A 13284-nucleotide genomic window follows, 5' to 3' on the forward strand; every position below is an offset into this window, starting at 1 on the left:
AAAAAAAAAAATCTACCTTTGGGGACATAGCCAGGGAGGAGCAAAGCATGCCCCTTAACACCTGGACAGACCAGTTGCCACTCAGTCCCAGATGAAGGCCAGAGCCTCCGTCTGCTTCCCGAGAATGAAGACTAGGCACAGCAAAGGCCTCATCACCTGTCCAGGAGCACAGAGCACTACTCACTGATTCTAAGTTTAACATGAAGATATTGCCAATGGTTCCTGAAGGATTCTCCACAGAAGAAGCTAGGGAAGTGGCCCAGCAAGTGGAGGCTCCTTCAGTGTCCCCCTTAGTGTTTGCCAAGGTTTTTGTTCTCTACTTGTTATGGATTGAATTATGTCACCCAAAAATATATATATTGTAAAACCTAACTCCTATACCTGTGGTTATAATCTCATTTGGGGATGGGTTGTCTTTATTATGTTAATGAGGCAGGAATAGTGTAGGGTGTTTCTTGAGTTGATCTCTATTGAGATATAAAAGATATTAAACAAGTGAGCAGAGAAGAAATGGTGTAAGATAGATGCCAAGACACTGGGAGATCTCCAAGGGACCAAGAAGGAGAAGCTAAAGAGACAAGGACCTTCCTCTAGAGCCAATAAAGAGGGAAAGCCTTCTTCTAAAGCCTGCATCCTGATTGGACTTCTAGTCTCCTAAACTGTGAGAAAATAAATTTCTGTTGGTTAAAGCCACTCACTTGTGGTATTTTTTATTATAGTAGCATTAGATAACTAAGATAGAATTTGGTACCATGACATGCTATTCTAACAGATACCGAAAAATGTGGATGTGGTTTTGGAATTGAGGTAGAATTTTAAGTTGCCTGATAGAAAAAGCCTAGATTGGCTTGAAGAGACTATTGGTAGAATTATGGACATCAACAGCAATTCTGGTGTCAGCTCAGAAGGAAATGAGAAGAACTATACAGAAAGTTCTCTATCATCTTAAAGAATACATATGGCATCAGCAACAGAATGTGCTAGAAATGTGGATGTAAAATATGCTTCTCGTGAGGCTTTAAAAGACAATGATGAACATGTGATTGGACAGTGGAGGAAGGGCAGTGCTTTTTATGCAGTAGCAAAGAACTTGTCTGAATTATGTTCAGATGTTTGATGGAAGGTAAAACTTGTAAGTGAGGAACTTGGATATCTGACTGAGAAGATTTCTAAGCAGGATCTTAAAGGGGCAAGTGTGGTTTCTCTTTGCTGCTTATAGTAAAATACAAGAGGAAGGAGGTGGACTTAAAAGTGAACTGTGCAAAATGTACACAGAACTTAAAGATTTGGAAAATTCTGTTATACAAACTAAGGACATGTGTCCAGGAATTTTCACCAAGGATGTGGCTACACAATCTTTTGTTAATTAGATTAAGCCTGTGACTGATGGATCTAACTGACTCCACAGTAGAAAACCCATCAGCTAAAACTGAAGGAGGCAAAGAAAGAACAAAAGGAAAGAACACTGTCTGCCTTTTGGAATTCTATGGACAGGAAACAGGCCAAAGGAGCTATATCTGTTGTCTTCCAAGAAAAGAAAAGGACCATCCCTGAAGCAGCTTATAAATCAGCAGAATTTTTAAAAGAAGCGGGAAAAGCAGGGCCTTCTTGGCTTCAAGTGTGGGGCTGTGGTCTCATGAGTTTTAAAGGGTAGGGCCACTACCTCCTAGGTTTCAAAGAGACAAATCTTCACCAACTTGGTTCTGAAGTGTGAGGCTGCTGTTAATGAGTGCCAGGGGGCTGAGGCTACACCCAAAGCTAAGGAGGTGAGGCTATCATGTCCAAGGGGCAGAAGAACTGGTCCTGCTCAAGCCAAGAGGGTAGAGTAGACACTCAGATGGACTAGGAGAATGGGGTCACCCAAAGCTGAAGGAACAGAGTTGCTGTTCCATTGGGCCTGGAAGGCAGAGCTGAAGCCCAGAGCTGAGGGATCTCCACCCAGAATCCAGAAGGTGTGGCCAACACTCAGAGTCTAGAGGGCAGGGTATTGCCCCGATGGTCTCAAGAGAACAGAGGAGTATTTTCAAGTCTTGAGAGCTAATATAAATTGTTCTGCTGGGTTTTGGACTTGCTTGGTGCCTGTTACCCCTTCTTTCCCTCCAGTTTCTCCCATTTGTAATGGAAATGTCTACTTTGTGCCTGTTCCATTGTTGTTCTTTGGAAACAGATAACTTGTCATTTACATTTCACATGTTCACAGATGAAGAGGAATGTTGCCCTGGAATGGAATACACCTAAAGTCTCACCCATATTGGATTTAAGTGATTCAGAAGATGAGATTTTGGAATTGGAGTTGATTTAAGACTTTGAGGATGATATGATGGAGTGAATGATTTTCCATGTGTCAAGGACATGAATCTAGGGGGCCAAAAGATAGAATGTAATAGATTGAATTCTGTCCCCTAAAATATATATTATAAATCCTAACCTCTATGACTGTCGTTGGGAGCTCTGGTAGCATAATGCCTAAGGCACTTGATTGCTAACCAGAAGGCTGGCAGTTTAAACCTACCAGCCACTCCTCGGAAAGAAGGTTGGGCAATCTACTTCTGTAATGATACTGCCTCAGCAACCCAAGGAGGGGTCGCTATGAGTCGGGTCTAACTTGATGGCACATAACAACATGACTGTTGTTATAATCCCATTTGGGATTGGATTGTCTTTGTTATGTTAATGAGGCAGGATTAGTGTATTGTATATCTTGAGTCAAATCATTTTTGAGATATAAAAGAGATTTAAACACAGTGCAGAAGAACCTGGAAAGAATGGGAGAAGAATGTGCAACAAAACTCAAATCATAAAGACCAGGTGTACAAGTCTAATGGAGGCTAGTGAGACCTCAGGCCATAGTGGGGCCTGAGACTATGGCCCCTACTTACCCTTCTGGAGCTAGGGTCTGGGTATGGAATTGAACCTACTCCCATGGCTTCGCCTAACAATGGACAGGCGTATAGGGTGAACATTTACATCAGGCAGATACACTCCTTGGAGCAGTCACTGGTGGGAGAACAGAAGGACAGTATTTGCACAGGGAGATAGCTCAGGGGGCAGGAATACATAGGAAAGTAGGACACAGAGAAGAGGTGACTACAGGGAGGAAGTGGAAAGAGAGCTGTTACATTGTGGGGAATTGTAGTCAATACCATGAAACAAAATGTATATGAATTGATGTATGGAAAATGAATTAGTTCTGTAAACTTACATTCAAATCTAATAAAAAATTTAAAAAAAAAAAAAAGATTAAACAAGCAAACGAGAGACAGAATAAGATGGGAAACACATGGAGATCTCCAAGGAAGCAGAAGCTGAAGAGACAAGGATATTCCGCCAGAGCTGACAGAGACAGAAGGCCTTCACCCAGAATTTGGACTTCTAGCCTCCTAAACTGTGAGGAAATAAGTTCTGTTTGTTAAAGCCACCCACTTGTGGTATTTCTGTTATAACAATACTCAATGACTAAGACACTACTTATCGGCAAGGTTTTGGCTTGTACAACAGTCCTTTCTTCAGGTATGTGAGCAAGTCTACATCATTGGTTTGTCACACACCTGTTATTGGAGGGTGGCCTGGGTCCTGCGAGCCCAGATCCTCCCCAGCACCCTCCAGTTCTGCACTCTGCTCTTCCTCTCTCCATCCAGGCCTATATATCCACTTGTCAGCCCCCCAGCATCACCCCTACCCCAGCAGAGTATATCTCTAACAAACACATCTTACCAATATATCTTCATTGCACCGAGGCAAAAATGTGATTATGAAGGAAGACAGATTGCATTAAACTTCAGTGTGTTCCCTATAGCTCCAGCACGCCTGAGTGAGGCTCTGGGCCGTTACCAGGCTTGGCTCTCCCTTCCTGGGCCCCATCCCCTAACATTATGAGTGAGTTGGAGACTGAACAGCTGGCAGCAGAGACAAACACAGTGCCCACTGTGCTGAGTCCGCAACATTTGGGAAGGGCATGTTCAACCTGCCTCCTGCAGGGCCTTGGCACCCAGACACTCGGGTGGTATCCCATGTGTACCATAGCAAACGTTGGAGGGCACTCCCACTGCCTCCCCCCGCCCTCTGCCTCAGGAGGCTCCTGGCAGAAGCTGGGAATGGGAGATTAAAGGATCCCTAATAACAGGTATTTGGGGACTAGGATGGGAACCCTGCTGGTCAGGGAGCTGAGGCTGGAGGCAGTGCCATGCCTCTCTGAGGCTCTCACAGTCTGGCTTCCCGCACTGCAGCATGAGCTCCACGCCTGTACTGTTGCCTCCCACTCCCAGAGACATGCAACTTTGACTGGGATGCAGCTCCATAGGCCAACAGCAGGAGCTGATTTGTATGGCTCTCACATATACAGCACTCTTCTGAGCAGTTAAACGGGAACAGAGGGAGAGCTGTAGGGGAGGCACATGGGACTAGGCGGAGGCCTGTGCTCACATAGGGTGTGCGTCAGGTGCTGTCTACAGGGCCAAGCAGGCACATAGGCTTTTGTTGCATTCTCACTGGTCTTCTCAGTGACACCCAGGGAAATTAAGTAAATGGAGGATTTCATGTAAGCTGGAGCTAACTAATGACATATTCCATGAGAGCCACTCTCAGGGCACAGAAATGAAGAGACACAGTCCCAGGTCTTAAAGACTAGCTGGTGAGGAGGGAAGTTGACATGTAAACATTTACACTTCACTGATGCTGCTGCTGTAGTAGAGCAATTTACTGAAAGTCCTGGTAGGTAGGACACTGAGTCAGCCTTGGCGACAGTGTCAGAGCTAAGACCAAGAGCTCTGGGGTTTCTGAGCTGAAATGGACTGTGACTGAATTCTGACCTGCTCTCTTTTGTAGGGGTGAGGAGCAGCCATCCTCCTGCCTTGGCAGTGACTGAGCCCTGAAGAAGGGACCAAGTATGGGACCACAGACCTCCGGGGCCACAGCCATCACCCAGCTATGTCTATGGACTTAAGAACAGATGTAAGCTACTGTCTGAAACAAATAAAGGAAACGTCTCTGTGTTCAGTCATTCCCTCAGATGGTAGCAATGACCACTGCCCATTTGGTATTCAGCCCCATGTTGGGCAGCAGCAAAGCAGCAATGAGTAAGATAGTGCTGCTTCCCTCAGAGTGCCCAGCCTAGCCAGGGGCACAAGCCCAGGAATCCATAACTGCCACAACAGTAAAAAAAAAAAAAAAAAAACAGAAACAGGTATAAGAAGTGAACAGGAGGAGAAGTGAATCTTTCCTAGGAATGGGGCAGAAGTAGAGGAGGCTTGCTGGGCAGGCTAGGCACTGGGACTAAGAGAATCCCAGCCATAGGATAGCAGGGTTCTTCCAGAATGGCTAGGGCTCCACACCTCATCCTTGGAGAATGAGGGGAGTGGTACAGATGAAGCTGCCCAGGTGGCAGGTGCCTGAGAAGGGGGCTGGATGCCAAGCAAAGGCATTTGGAGTTTCTGGTGGAACTGCTGTTAGGCTTCCACCATGGAGCAACAGTGTCAAACGTCTTCGCAGTGTCGCTCTGGCTCCCGAGTGGAAGGTGGATTAAAGTGGGGCCAGCTAAAAGCCAACATATTGCAGGAATCTGAATGACATGATCAGTGTCTGAAGCTAGAGAAGGACTGAGTTCAGGTTGGCAGGACCCTGAGTATGAGCAGGTGAGGGAAGGATCAGGAGGCTTTCTACGTTCTGGCTGGGGTGGCTGGTGATGATGGGATTAAAGGATTCACAGAGTGAGAGCGGGCAGATGATGAAGTAGGCTTGGGCTGTGCTCACTTTAGTGGGCATCCAAACAGTGGCCTTCTTACCCTTGACCTGAGTCAAGAGTCCCTGAGTGGAGGTGATATGTCTGCACCCTGTGCTGTGGAAAAGCAGTGGGAGATAGGGGTGAGAGCTCCTGATATCTCTAAACAAAAGTGCACAGGGAGACAGAAAACATGGAGAGATGAGCACCTAAGGCAGGCAGTAGGCAAGAAGGATTGGCATGCTACAGGAATTCAGCCTGGTGAGAGCCCACCCAGCCCAGTGGCTTTGCTCCCTGACAGCATAGCCATCCTTTGGAACTGTCCAGCCCCATCTGAGACCCCCCAGAAGCTTCTGGCCAAACCTCATAGGGAAGAGTAACCATCAGACTTGCCTTCCTCCTACCCAGGAGGCCTGAGGATGAGAAGCACATGCAGGGACTAGACATGGGCACAAGCCTTGCCACAGCTTTTTCTGGGTCACAAATTACCCTAAAACCTCATGGTTTAAGATAACCCCTATTTTCTCTGGCTCGTGATTCTGCTGAGGATCAGGGCTGGCCTGGTGGGTCAGCTGGCTGGTGAGTGATCCAGGATGGCCTCGCTCACAGTTCTGGCAGGGCCAGGACACCTCTAGCTCTGCCTCTTTTGTAGTCTTGGTATCCAAGCACAGTCAGAGGGAGTCAGCCCTACCAGCTTTTGCACAGACACCTACTAAGGCACTGTTTGCTTCCTTTCTGCCCTCTTGTTCCTTGTTCACAGTCTAGCAAGATTGCCACCAGGCAAAGGGAAACAAGAATCCCTTTGGCCTTGAGGTCAACAAGACCACCTTCTACTTTGGGAATGGGCTAGAATGTGGCCTCAGTCTCCAGCTGCCCAGGCCTACCCAGCTCCTCTCCCCCTTAGCTTTGGGCCTTCCCTCAACTCCCCAAATCCACACAGCTTCTGGCATCTTGCTGGCCCATGTTCAAGGCTCTCCCACACCCACCCCAGTTCCCCATCTCCAACTCCCCTCTGGCTTTATACTCTGGCCCACCTTCTCCCTCCAGACTATGGGCTATCCTTCCCATGTCCAGAGTCACTGCTCTCCTTCTAGCACTGCCCAAGGGCCCAGCCCTCCAGGACACCCACCTGCCTCAGGCAGCAACCATCCAGTGCAGTGTGGTATGTTGCCCTGCCTGTGACTTCTCAGGACAGCAGCCAGGAGGGCCTGATGTCCTTTTAGCTCCCTCTGCAGAATTGAGACATGAGGGCATCTTGCATCCAGTGCACTGGTGAATGAATAAGTGCATGGTCAGTGTCAACTTCAGATCTTTCCTATGTCCATTTGCATCTGATTGGACCCATTGCCTTCCCGCAGAAGTTCTGATAGTGGGGTCTACCAGCTGTTTTTCCAAAGAACCAAAGAAAATGGCCACATGAAGGAACTAATTTCACCACACATGCACATGGGTCTATTTGCATATGTCATCTTTGCATGTGTACACATGTCCCTCGGCATGTATTCATGTTTCTGTGCATGCAGATGTATGTGCATGTGTACCTGCTGTACACAGATTCCAGCCATGCTCAGCACCTGCTGATGCTCATGGGCTCTCCCCAGCCTGGATCTCAGCCTATTTTCCTAGCTTCATGGAGTTGGAATTTTAAGCTTGCCCTTCTTGATCTTTGCCCTTCCCCTACTAGCTACTGAGAGTGTGAGTGCATGCATTTGTGTATGTGTATACACACGTATGCTTCTGTAAAGGTCTAGAGTTATTTGTATCTCTAATTAGACTGCATGTGTGCATATACATGGGTGTGTTCGGGCTGTGAGTGTGTGTACCTGCCTTACCAGTATTTTGAACAACCATGGGTGATGCGATGTCAGGTCAAGAGGGCACTGTGTGGGTAGAGGGTGTGTCCATTGCAGTACAGTATTTAGACTAGAGGGAGACATTCCTGGGTTCAGCTCACATCCTAGGGAGTGTTAATACCCACCCACCTCCAGTTACTAGGAAGTCAAACAGGCTGTCTTACCCAGAGTCCAACCAGGAGCCCAGAGAGCACTCTGTTTATTTAGAACAAGAACTGAAAGGGAATTCATCACAGAGGAGATAGAGGAGCTGAAAAGTCAAATGGGATGGTGTGATCATCCAGGAATTGGCAGCAGGAGGAAGCTATTTTCACCCCAAGGGGTGACAGGACAAAAGGAAGATGCAAAGGTTCTCAGTGGAAGCTGGCACCACAGGGCCTGCTCAGAGGGAACCGAGACCACAGTGGAGACACAGCTGCCAGCAGAGATGCCACCATGGTAGGAAAAGTCAAAACCACTCAAGTTCTCCTGGCCTCCAGCCTTCAGCAAGAGCCTTCTTTGACTGGACGTAGCAGGATGCTAGGAGCTCTGGTGGCGTAGTGCCTAAGGCATTTGACTGCTAACCAGAAAGTTGGTGGTTCAAACCCACCAGCCACACCTCGGAAGGAAGGTTGGGCAATCTACTTCCGTAGTGATACCGCATCGGAAACCCAAGAAGGGGTCGCTATGAGTCGGGTCCAACTTGATGGCACATAACAACAACAACCAATAGCAATAGCTACCTCGTAGGGTTATGAGACTATAAACGGGTTAATCACATCACACTGCATACCTGGAGAGGGGTTTGTCCCCACTGCTGGAGAGGGGCAAAGTCCCATGGCCTTCAAGGAGCTCTGAAATGTATGAAAAGCCTTTCAAAATGTGTAAATTCATTAAAAAAAAAAAAAAATAGCAGCAAACAGACAGCCCCTTCACCCCCATAAACCCAGTTATCTGCAGCTTACAAGAGATGCCACTTCAGTTATGACGGCACAAGTTGGTTGAAAATGATAGTGCAAGATACATCTAGCAGGCACTAAGAAAGCTGGAATGGTTATATTAATATCTGAAAAATAGCTTCAAGACAGGAGTATTACAAGCAACAAAGAGGGACATTTCAAGTAATAAAAGGGCAACCCATCAGGGAGGCATCAACCCTAAACGTGTGTCACTCAACATGAGCTTCAAAAGACACAAACACTGACAGGTTGGAAAGGATGTAGACAAGTCCACACCCACATGTGCACACGCTTTGCCTAGCAGTTCCAGTTCAGGTGTTGGTTGTAAAGCATGATACTGTGCCACCACGTCCCAGGCTATACATGCTGATATTTGCTCAGTCTCCTTCATTCAGACAGCCCGGAGCACCTGCTCAGGCCGCATGTGAGGCAGAGCTCATCTCCACGTCTTGCTTTCTCATCTGTAAAATAGGACAGTCACAGGAGCCATCTCAATGGGTTGCTGTGATGACAGGATAAGAAGATCCACATCAACTACCAATTAGGCATTTAGCATCCAAGAGCTATGAGTGCATTGCACACCATCTGGCTGAAGGGAGCCATCTCACCAAAGGTCATACCCAAGAGCAGGGGCTGGCTGACAGGTGGGGAGGATTAATGCCCAGCTTCCTTGCTTCAACTTGGAGCAACTTGAAGGGTCATCCCAACCAGAAATTTCAGCTGAGTCTCTCCTTGAGACTGCATCTCTCTCCCCCCCTCCACACACACACACACCACTCCCATACTCTGGCCACAAAAGTGCTGACTCCAAGGGCACACCCTATAATGCCTGCAGGTCCTTCTCTATCGCAGAGTTCAATTATGTCAGTGCAAGGGTAGAACCTGGTCCACTCTCTTGTGACTTACATGCTAGTAGGACAGACACATTTGATGTCAGTTGTGCTAAGCCACCAAGGGGAGGAGCAAGGGAGATGCGGGCTCACATAGTCCAAAAGGCAGAGGGCTGAGCCAGGGCTGGCCAGGTGGAGCGACCAAGTGTTGTTTATAATGCTGGCAAAACACTGGAAACTACCAAAATGCCCAATAGCAAGACACACATTAGGCAAGAAGTGAGCCATCCACATGACCTCTCTGCAGCCATGGGAAGTGGTGATGTGAACATGTCCTTACAAACATGAACTTCTGCTGTTTTAGGGACATGAACAGCACACACCCACCATCTGATCCATTTTGTGAATGAAAAAAGATTACATACACACATGTACAAGTATCTGCACATGCAAAAAAAAAAAAGCCAGTCACGTTAGACACCAAAATGTTACAGTGCTTTTTCTCTGGGCATTAGGATTATGGATGTGTTTTGTGTTTTTGTTTGTTTGTAATAAGTCCCTATTTTCTGTTTTCTAAGCTGATGTAAAGCAAATACCGTGGTGTTTGAAAAAGTAGCCTCTAGGCCAGGTGCCTCCTGAATACATATGTGGGACATCATCTTCCCCAGTGGAATAGGGGCATGGTAGGGCAAGGGGCCTGGTGGTCCTCAGACTCTGCCAGAGTTGGGAGCTTTTCAAATGAATGTTGTGCTTACCTGGCACGCTGTGCAAGGGTGGTGAGGGAGATCTGCTATAAAGAAGTGGTGGATGAGGACAAAGCAGGAGTCCCAGTGTGAATGTGAGAGTGGCAGCAGGCAGGGCTAGCTCCTTCACATGCATTTGCATTGTTTGCCTACTTTGTGTAGGCCCTATGCAGCACCATCCATTGTGGGCCTTGGAGACCAGCAGTGAGTGACAGAGAAAAAACCTGCCTTCAAGGAGTTTAGAGTTTACTGGGAAATACAGATAGCAAACACGATTTAAAAAAAAAAAAAAAAAATCATATAGGAGGTTATGTACAAGAGAAGGGTGGAAGGGGAAGTGCTGGGAAGGGGCTGCATTGGGGGCAGCACCCTACATCTTGGGGGTTTCCACCCCCAGCACAGGCTGCCTTGTGTTCCCTGGCCCCAGAACTAACTACCAAGTACACCACTCCACACCTGATAACCTGCCTTATTAAATTTAATGGGCTGGTTATTCCCATTAAATAAACATCAACTAATTATGAAAAACATACTTGCTGAAGTCTGACTATGGAATGGATAAGCCAATTACATGGTTATTAAACCTCAAAACACATTCACTGATGCAGTGGGAGCCAGACCAGCAGCAGGGAGGGTTGCCTGAGAACTGGGATTTTGAGGCTGCCCTCCACCCCTTCCCATCTCTTGGAGAACTTCAATTTCTGCCTTGCCTCTGAAGACCGCGGGCTCTGAAGACAGGCTCTGTGTCAGTTGAGATGCTTCAGCCACAAGTGACAAAATTTGAACTCCAGTTGGCTTAAGCAAAAAGAATGTCTTGATTCATGTGATTGAACAGTCTAGGGTTCAGCTTCAGGCCTGGCTGGATCTAGGGATTTAAACAAAGTTATTGGAATCAGCACACACACACACACACACACACACACCCCAGTATCTCTGTTTTCTTCTTATTCTTGAACTCCATTCGATGCCCCCCAAATTCTCACCTTTTAAGGAGATTTTTTTCTTTCTCTAAAGTTCCAGTAACACTCAGATTCCTCATGGCTTAAGGATGGATAATAAATTGCCAGGAGCTGGAAATAATAAATTTCCAACAGTAATATTGGAAACCCCTCAGGGGAGGTCAATGAGGGGATGAAAATACACTCCACATCTTTATGACTCATCGGGGAAATGCAAAACAAAACCATAAGAAATATTCCACTTTACCAACCCAAATGGCTGAAATTAATAGGACTGCAACACCAAGGTGAGAAAGAGGACTCTCTGGAACTCTCATATACGGCTGCTGGGAATGTAAAATGACTATAACATTTTGGAAAATAGTTTGGCAGTTTCTTGTAAACATACACTTGTATTATGCTCCACAATCTTACTCCTGGGTAGATAACCAAGAGAGTAAGTATATGTGTCCCCTAGATAGCATGTAGGAGCTCTGGTAGCATAGTGCCTAAGGCGCTTGATTGCTAACCAGAAGGCTGGCGGTTCAAACCAACCAGCCATTCCTCAGAATGAAAAGTGGGCAATCTACTTCTGTAGTGATACCGCCTCAGAAACCCAAGGAGAGGTCACTATGAGTTGGGGCCGACTCAACAGCATATAACAACAACAGATGGCACGTACAAGAATGCTCATACAGTTTTATTCAAATCCAAAAGTTTGGAAACAATGTCCATGGAGCACATTATTAGGTGCCATTGAGTCGGCTCCAATTCATAGTGACCCTATGTACAACAGAACGAAACATTGCCTGGTCCTGTGCCAGCCTCACAATACTTGCTATACTGGAGCCCATCATTATAGCCACTGTGTAAATCCATCTCATTGAGGGTCTTCCCCTTTTTCACTGACCCTCCACTCTACCATGCATGATATCCTTCTCCAGAGAATGGTCCCTTCTGACCACATGACCAAAATAGGTGAGGTGAAGTCTGGCCATTCTCGCTTCCAAGGAGAATTCTGGCTGACTTCTTCCAGGACAGATTTGTTCTTTCTTATGGCAGTCCATGGTACTTTCATTATTCTTCACCATGGAGCATAGAATGGTTAAATGTGGTTTACTCATACAACAAAATAATACGTGTTGTTGTTGTTATGTGCCATCGAGTTGGACCTGACTCATAGCGACCCCTCCTTGGGTTGCCAAGGCAGTATCACTGCAGAAGTAGATTGCCCAAGCTTCCTTCTGAGGAGTGGCTGGTGGGTTTGAACCGCCAGCCTTCTGGTTAGCAGTCAAATTCCTTAGGCACTATGCTACCAGAGCTCCCAAATAATAATACGTAGCAATGAAAAAGAACAAACTACAGCTGCCTGCAACAACATGGATGAGTCTCACAGATGTGATGCAGAGTGGAAGAAGCCAGACACCAAGGAGTGCACACTTATATTAGTTTCTCTACTGCATAACCAATGACCACAACTTAGTGGCTTACATGGTTTCTGTAGTGGGGAATGTGGGTATGGCTGTAGTCATGTTGCCAGCAGGCTGAGCTCCTTTCTGGGTCTCCAGGTGCTCTTCCAGGCACACATGGTGGTTGGCAGAGTTCACTCCCATGAGGTTGTAGGACTGAAGACCTGTTTCCTTGCTGGCTGTTGGTGGAGGGCCTCTCAGCTCCTCCCACAGGCCTTTGCTTGATGGCAGGGCCTTTTCAAAGCCAACAGGAGGGCAAGGTCTCACTCTAGGCAGCTTTCAGAGTCTGTACCCTAACAAGGTACTGAGAGTGTCATCTGATCTCCTTGGTAAGAAGCAAGGTCCCTGGTTCCACCTGCTTGTAAGGAGAGGGCATGACACAGGGCTGACTCACTGGGCCCACCTGGGATGTGTCCACCACAGCTGTGAGCAAAACTAATCTGCGTTGTAGCAGTCAGATCAGGTTAATGGTCATAGGGCAGGGGACAAGTATCCCAAGGGAGGGAATGCTAGAAAACCTTAGGGACATTGGGAACAGTCTATGTTTTGGTAGTGGTTACACACACACATGCACACATGTATGTTTAATATTTGTATATTATATGCACATAAAGTAAGAACTAAAGGAAGAAAGGATAGAGAGATGGGATGAGAAGAGGCGGGGAGAGACCTCAAGATAGCTCTTGAGGAATAATCTCCAAAAATTAACTGTTGCTGTTGTTGTTGTTGTTATGTGCCGTCAAGTCGAACCCGACTCATAGCAACCCCTCCTTGGGTTTCTGAGGCAGTATCACTAC

The sequence above is a fragment of the Orycteropus afer genome, unplaced genomic scaffold (genome assembly GCF_000298275.1).
Source record: "Orycteropus afer afer isolate SDZICR_OR568_19922 unplaced genomic scaffold, OryAfe1.0 scaffold00843, whole genome shotgun sequence".
NCBI lineage: Eukaryota > Metazoa > Chordata > Mammalia > Tubulidentata > Orycteropodidae > Orycteropus > Orycteropus afer.